This window comes from Zingiber officinale, chromosome 11B, assembly GCF_018446385.1.
Source record: "Zingiber officinale cultivar Zhangliang chromosome 11B, Zo_v1.1, whole genome shotgun sequence".
Lineage (NCBI taxonomy): Eukaryota > Viridiplantae > Streptophyta > Magnoliopsida > Zingiberales > Zingiberaceae > Zingiber > Zingiber officinale.
This window is the reverse complement of record NC_056007.1, coordinates 86,821,164-86,829,698: the sequence shown is the minus strand read 5'-3', so window position 1 is coordinate 86,829,698 and position 8,535 is coordinate 86,821,164.

Below are 8,535 nucleotides of genomic sequence, written 5' to 3'. Positions count from 1 at the left end.
CCTTCGCTTACTTGCCTTCTCTTCGACTGGATGAAGCAGCAGCTTCACAAGACGCCTACAAACCAGCCGATGAAGCTCACACGAAGCTTCAAGCAGAAGTGAGCTCAGCAAAGCTCAAATCACAGCAGTGAAGAAGAAGAAGCAGAAGCTTCGGACCAGAAGAAGGATCAGCGAGAGAGACCACTGTAGAAGCCCTCAGCCCTTTTATACATGCATCTGTTAGAGTATATACTAAAAGCCTAGCTTTTGGTATAAATATTTATAAGAATCACATTGGTCAAATGTCTACATTTATGATAAATGTAGTTGCTCAATTAATTTATATTGTAGATAACATGGTGTGTGGTGTCACATACAGAAGATCATGTTATCGGTTCCTTATAAATTATAAACAGTAGCTCACGACCAAGATGGAAAGGAACAAACCATTGGAAGGTCGTAGTGTAATTAGGTATTAGTTTATCTTAATTATATAATTACACTAGTACACTTAGAGTGTATTGAGTAGGACCATTTGAGGTCGTTCCTTTTATACTGACTTTATAAAGGAACAAAGACCTCAGTTATTATGGAAGTGTGTGCTCTTAATCCTAATATAATAACAAGCACATATATTTGATATTTATTTCTTTAATTTATCAATGGGTGAGATTTAGTTCGATAAATCAATAAGCCCGATAAGTTGGGAAATGATATCACTTATAGTGTGTGTTGTTGATTATAGAAGGAAAATGTGTCCTAGTGATCTAGGTTGAGAATGTCCCCAAGAGGAGCTCATAAGGATTGTCATGTTAAACCCTGCTGGTGGACTTAGTCCGACATGACGATGAAGTTGAGTGGTACTACTCTTGGAGCTAGATATTAATTAAGCGAGTTGTTAGTAACTTACTTAATTAGTGGACATTTGTTATCTTAAACACAGGGAGACTAACACACTCATAATAAGAAGGAGCCCAAAATGTAATTTGGGATTGGTGCGGTAGTTCAATAATAGTTCTTTAGTGGAATGAATTATTATTGATGAAATTAAGTTGTGTGTTCGGGGCGAACACGGGATGCTTAATTTCATCGGGAGACCAAAACCAATTCCTCCTCTCGGTCCCTATCGTAGCCTCTAGTATATAGAGATTTATACCCACCGCATACCCACCTTCTTACCCATCCAATGGGGCCGGCCAAGCTAGCTTGGAACCCAAGCTAGGGCCGGCCAAGACCAAGTGGATGAGCCATGTAGGTCGCCGGCCAAAGCTTGGGTCCCAAGCTTAGGTGGCCGACCACTAGAATATTAAAAAGGATTTTTAATAAAATTATTTCTTATGTGGATATCATGATTTTAAAAGAGAGTTTAAAAATTAAAAATTTCCTTTTATAGTTTTCAACAAAAGATTAAGAGAAGAGATTAATCTCTTTCCTTATTTGTAGTTTAAAAGGATGGTTTTAATTTTTGGTAAAAACTTTCCTTATTTGTAAATCATCTACATGTTTAAAAGAGAGTTTAAAATTTGAAATCTTTCCTTATTTGTTGATTAAAGGAGGATTTTAAATTTTAAGAAAACTTTCCTTTTAACCATGTTCATGATTTAAAAGAAAGTTTAAAAATTAATAATTCTCTTTTATTAGTTTCTACAAAAGATTGAGAAAATATTTGATATCTTTCCTTATTTGTAGATTAAAAGAGATTTTAATTTTAGAGATAACTTTCTTTTTATCCACATGTTTAAAAGAAAGATTTTAATTTATTAAATTTTCTTTTTATAAACCAATCATGAAGGGATTAAATTATTGGAGAAATTTTTATAAATTTCCGGAAGCAAATAAGGAAGTTTTAATTGGTATTTAAAATTTTATTTGCTTGGAGATTTCTTGGTGTGGCCGGCCATTGCAAAATTGAAAAGAAAAATTATTTTTAATTAAATAAATTTTCCTTTTCAATGGCAAAAGAATTAAGGAAGGTTTTATTAAATTTTCCTTATTTGCCAAGACCAAGGATTATAAAAGAGGGGGTAGAGGAGGCTTCAAGGCTAAGAACTCTATTCTATTTTTCTTCTCTTTTCTCCTTGGGTGTGGCCGGCCCTTTCTTTCCTCTCCTCTCCTTTGTGTGGCCGAAACCTTCTCATGGTGGAGATAGCTTTGGTGGCCGGATCTAAGAAGGAGAAGAAGAGAAAAGAAGCCTCTTTTCTAGCATCCCTTGGAGCATGGTGGTGGTGGCCGAACCTCTTCATCCTAGGAGAAGTTTTGATGGCCGAAACTTGCAAGGAAGAAGAAGGGGATTGGTGGTTTCTCATCTCAAAAGAACGTTGCCCACACAACGTCCGAGGTTAGAAGAGGAATACGGTAGAAGATCAAGAGATCTTTCTAGAAGGTATAACTAGTAATTTTTCCTTTCCGCATCATGCTAGTTATTTTTGGAAATAATACTAAATACAAGAGGCATACGATTCTAGAGTTTCGAATTTGTTTTCGATATAGTGTTCTTTTGTTTTTCTTTTCCTTGTGATTTGATTGTTCTTTTCGGTTAACCTAAAGTTATTTTAGGAAATTAAATATTAGCTTTCCATAAAAGGTTTTGTCTAGTCGGTGGTGGTTGCTCCCATATCCAAGAAGGCCATATGCCTCGCCACGTCAGTACTGGGAACCAATTATGAAAATTAATATTTAATGGAATTAATAACTTAAGGTGACTTGGGTCAAACGTGTTAAGTTCCGCAGGAGATCCAAGTCAAAACCTAAAAGAACAAATAGATTAAGTTTTGGATCAAACGTGTTAAGTTCCGCAGGCGATCCAAAATTTAATTTAAAAGAACACATGGTAGCTAGGAAAAGGTTCAGACCTTTGTACAAAATTTTTGTACAGTGGAACCTCTAGGTTTTCCGAGTAGCAACCAACAACATCCACCTGCGAAGAAGAAGCCAGAAGACAGCAGAAGACAGAAGACCGTTGTGAGCCAACGGATAGTTCTGGACCGATCAGGCTGAAGCCTGATCGGTCCAGGGCACCTCTGATCGGTCCAGGGACCGATCAGCATGCATGTCCCTTCCTTTTCTCCCGAACTTCTTGCCTTCTGATCGTTGTTTCCTGATCGGTCTGCAGACCGATCAGATAACACTCAGTAGGCTACTATTTGGTTACTGATCGGTCACCAGACCGATCCAGATACCCAGTGTATCACTGGATCGATCCACTGATCGATCCAGAGCTTGGTTTTTGCCCAAACCAAGTCCCAAACCTTTCAAACCAACATCCGGTCAACCTTGACCTGTTGGTACATCATGCTTAGCATCCGGTCACTCCCTTGACCTGCTAAGACTCCCCACCAAGTGTCCGGTCAATCCCTTTGACCCACTTGGACTTTTCTCTTCGTGTCAAGTATCCGGTCACTCCCTTGACCTACTTGACCTTCTCAACACCAGATGGCCGATCACCCTTGATCCATCTGGATTTTCCCTTGCCCGGCTTCACTCACTAGGACTTTCACCTAGCTTCACTCACTAGGGTTTTCACCTGGCTTCACTCACCAGGATTTCCAACTCCCGACTAGGGTTTTCACAACTGCCTGGCTTCACTCACCAGGACTTTCCCACTGCCTGGCTTCACTCACCAGGACTTTCACCTAGCTTCACTCACTAGGGTTTTCACAACTGCATGGCTTCACTCACCAGGACTTTCCCACTGCCTGGCTTCACTCACCAGGACTTTCCACATCCGGTCCATAGAACGAGCTACCGAGCCCTCTCTGACCACAGTTCAGAGAACGAGCTACCGAGCCCTCTCCGACTTCCATCCGGTCCAAAGAACGAGCTCCCGAGCCCTCTCTGACCACAGTCCAGAGAACGAGCTACCGAGCCCTCTCCGACTTCCCATGTGCCAAGCTTCCATACTTGGACTTCTCCGTGCCAAGTCTCCATACTTGGACTTTTCCCGTGTCAAGCTCCCTGCTTGGACTTTTCACCATGCCAAACTCCCTGCTTGGACTTTTCCCATGCCAAGCTCCCTGCTTGGACTTTTCCCATGCCAAGCTCCTTGCTTGGACTTTTCCGAGTCTGGTCAACTCACCTCGGGTCAACCAGGTCAACCTTGACCACGGGTTGCACCCTCAATCTCCCAAGCTTGTATCCTTGTAAAACATCAAGATACAACTTTTCTATTCATGTCAAACATTGTCAAACATAACTCGTCAAACATCAAAACATAACTCGAGTCAAGTCAACTCGAGTCTGGTCAACCAGGTCAACCTTGACCTAAGGTTGCACCAACACCATATATGCTGTGGCAAGGCTAACTAAACTATTTAAATGCTTCTATTGCATTTACTGAGCTATTAAAATGCCTGTTACATTTTTCTGTGCTAAATAATTTAATCGAACACTTAGTATGCACTAATTCGCATCCTTGTGCCAAAAGTCTACATATTACTAAACTAAAACATGGAATTCACACGGAAGCTACTTATACTGCAGGTGAGAGGTTTCTTACCTCGTATGCTAATTTCCTTACAATTCTATTCGCTAGAATTCCGGTGGAGACGACCCCTTCAACAATCTTCTCACGTCTATGCGTTCCTCTCGCGAAGAAGAGCGTCCTCGTGCCGGAGTTGTCACCGGAAGATGACCTTGGGGCCCTAGGGAGGGAACCCTAGGATTGGCGCCGAGAGGAAGAAGAAGAGGGAGAGGTGCGGCGTGAGGTTAGGGTGAGGAGGAGAAATTGCCGAACCAATTAAAAATAAACCAAACCCCACTTAAATTTTCTATTTATATTAAGTGGGTAACTCGGCCCAACTTAAATATAAATATAACTGACTCCCCTTTCTTTCAGCACGGCCCTGCTGGGTTCAACTGGTTACTTAAGCGGTCTAAAGGTTTAGTGGACCCGAGAGGTCCCGGGTTCGATCCCCGCTTAAGCTATTTTGCTTTTCTAATTATTTTTGCTACTTCCGCTACTCTAAAAATGTCATAAAAATATTCTAAAATTTCAGAAAATTCATAGAATATTTCTAAAATAGTTTTGAGAATTTTCGGGCGTTACAATTTTCAGTTATTTTATTATTGTTATTGCATTTTTGAGTTGAAAGCATGAGGAGGGTATAGTTTTTATTTTTCAGGCAATTCACCCTCCTCTTGCCGGCCTCCGCTGCACCTACAATTGGTATCAGAGCCCAACAACCTCAGAAGGACTAACTGCCGACTGAAGTACAACGATCAAGACGATAGCCAGAGCGAATATTCATCCCCCGAAGTTCGACGGAGACTTCACGACATGGAAACGTCGGATGGAGATATTTTTTAAAACCGACTTTGATATTTTACTAACTATGAAATATGATTTTGAAGTTCCGAAAGATAAAGAAGAGTATCAGTGGAGCAAGAAGGAGCAAGCTGATTTTGTCGCCAACGGAAAGGCAGAGTTCCACCTACTCAGCGTTTTGCCGCCCCAGGAGATAAGTCGGATCGGAAGCTATGACTCCGCTAAAAACCTCTAGAAAAAATTCCTGGAGCTTCACGAAGGTACCTCAAAAGCAAAGCTAGTGAGGCGCAACATCCTCCGGACTCAGTTAACGAACCTTTGGATGAACAATGGCGAGAAGGTAGCGCAACTCCAAGCAATGATTAAGGAACTAATAACTCAACTAAACAACCTTGGAGAAGAATTAACGAACCGGGACTCGATTCGGTACGCGCTCAACGTCTTCCCCAGAACTCCAGAATGGGTGTCCTTAGTAGATGCATACTACATCTCTAAGGACTTCGAGGTAAGTACTTTAGAAAATCTATTTTCAACTTTTGAACTTCACGAATCTCGGATTGCAGAGCCCAATGAAGTGGAGAAAATAAGTCATAACATTGTCTTAAAGGCAAAAACAAACAATTCTGACTCCAAAGCCTCGATCGACCAATCGGAAGCGACACTACTGGTAAAGTGTTTCAATAAGTTCTTTAATTCTAATAAATTTAGATCGTAGACAAAGAGGCATGAGCGAAAGAGAAGAACGGTTCGTTGCTTCAACTGCAACGAAGAAGGGCACATCAAGGATGACTGCTCGAAATTGAAGAGTAAGAAGAAAGAGAAGGAAAAGGTAAAGTACAAAAAGCCAGAATCCTCCAGATACAAGACCCTGAAGGCCACGTTCTCAAACTCATCCTCCGAGTCAGACATCGAAGAATTCTCGGAGTTAGCGCTAATGGCTAACCATCAGCTGGAAGAAGAGTCAAGCTCAGAAATGAGCATAGATGAAGGGGAAGGAACATCAGAAGAAGAAAGCTACAGTGAAGGGGGAGCATCACCAAGTTAGGTAAGTCAGGTGCGTAATCTTACCCCTACTCAGTCCTTTTGCTTTATTAAAGCCCTTTCTAAAGAGTTAGATAAATTAGAAAAGGAAAATGAACATTTGAAATTAGAGAATGCAAAATTGAAAGATTAAATTGAAAAATCGAAGACTGATGCATGTTTTAAAACAAATGTTTTTCAAAAGTCAAAACTTAAGATTTATGGAAAATTAAACTGGTATGTTAGACATCATCAAGGTCAACTTAGGAAAATTCTCAAGAATTATATACCTCCTAAGTTTCTAATTAATCCAATAGGAAAGAACCTCTATTGGGTTCCAAAAGACTTATTAGAATAAATTTCTTTTATTATTAAAGCTTCCAGCAAGAGAATTAAACGTTAAAATTTCTTTATGAGGTTTTGTCTAAGGAAGTGGTTGTTGCTCCAACAACCAAGAAGGCCTAGTGTCTCGCCACGACCTGGAAGCTAAAATATTGAAATAAAATGTTTAATTAACTTTCTAAAAAAGCATTAAAACTAGAATTAAATAATGCTTTGAAAGTTTTTCAAACATTTTCTGGAAAATTCAAAAAATTTAGTTTACTTAGAAATTTTTTTCTGGGAAATTCTAAAAATTCATTTTACTTAGATTTTTTTTAATTCTAAAAATTCGGTTTACTTAGAAATTTTTTTCTAGAAAATTCTAAAAACTCATTTTACTTGGAATTTTTTTAAAAAAAAATTCATATTCTCTTATTATTACCTCATTTTTACTGTGATCAAAAGGGGAGAGATAGGTACAAGTGTAGGGGGAGAGAGTTTTTTTTTAACTCTGAGTTTTAAAAATATTTTTGAAAAATTCTATTTAACTCTTAATTAAATAGTTGCAATTTTATTTATTGCAAATTTATGCTTAACATGTTAGTTTAGTAATTTTCTTTAAAATTACTGTTTGTCTATGTTTATCTTAACTTGAACTTGGGTTGATGCACATCAAAAAGGGGGAGATTGTTAGACCCTGTGGTTGTTTTGATGTGATCAACCAAGTTGGTTAGGTCCTGCTTTGTGTTTGATCCCTGTGTCTAAGTGTGCAGGAGCTTAAGAGCACAAGAAGTCGAGCGGAAGACGCAGCTGGGGAGAAGAACGGCACGGGAAGGGAGCCAACGGGCTCGGTGCGTCCGAAGGACGAGAGAGCTGCGAAAGAGTACACCGGTGGGCGAGAAGAATGTGCACGACGTTCAAGGGATGTTAAGCCGGGGAGGAAGGCTGCTCGAGGAGAAGATCAAAAATCGGGTTCGGGTAAGCCTTATTTTGGTTGGCTGAATCACTCAAGCTATCGGAGCATCGGAAGCCAAAGCAAAGGAACTGGAAAAGAAGCAAAAGCTGGAAAACCAGCTTGAAGGCGCCTTCATGAAGCATGAAGACACCCTCAACATGAAGGCGCCTTCATGACTTGATGAAGGCGCCTGCAACAGGCCAAATGTGACCGTTTGTGTTTCGGATAAAGTTTTATCCGCTTGCTCGATGGAGGCGCCTTGGACCTCTGTTGGAGGCGCCTTGGACATCCGAGATAGAATTTCCAAGGGCTATAAAAGGACCCCTGGACCTTGGAATTATTCATCAATTGTTCAATCAACTCTGTATTCATTCCTAGCAATAATTCTGAGATGTTAGAGTGTAAAAGGCTTCTCCGCCTTCAGTAAAGGAGACTTCTTCTAGTGCGTTTTTCATCGCCCTGGATTAACAACCCTCTTGGTTGTAACCAGGTTAACTGATGAGTCTCTGTTTCATTTCTGTTCCTTTATTTTCAGTTATTTTATTATTACTATTGCATTTTTGAGTTGAAAGCACAAGGAGGGTATAGTTTTTATTTTTCAGGCAATTCACCCTCCTCTTGCCGGCCTTCGCTGCATTTACATTCCTTAAAAATACTGGATGGGCATCATTAGTAGATGTTTATTATATATCTAAGAATCTAGATTCAACTACTTTAGAAGAATTATTTTCAACTTTTGAAGTCCATAAAACGAGATGTGCAGGTCCAAAGAAGGAGCATAACATTACCTTAAAGGGAAAGGCGGACGAACAAGATTCAGAATCTTCTCTCAATGATAATGAAATAACACTGATGGTATGTAAATTTAAAAAGTTGTTTAAAACTAAAATATTTAATCAAGTGTAGGGTAGAAAAAGAATGATAAGATACTACCACTGCAATGAAGAAGGGCATGTGAAAGATAACTTCCCTAAATTGAAAGACAAGGATAAGAGCA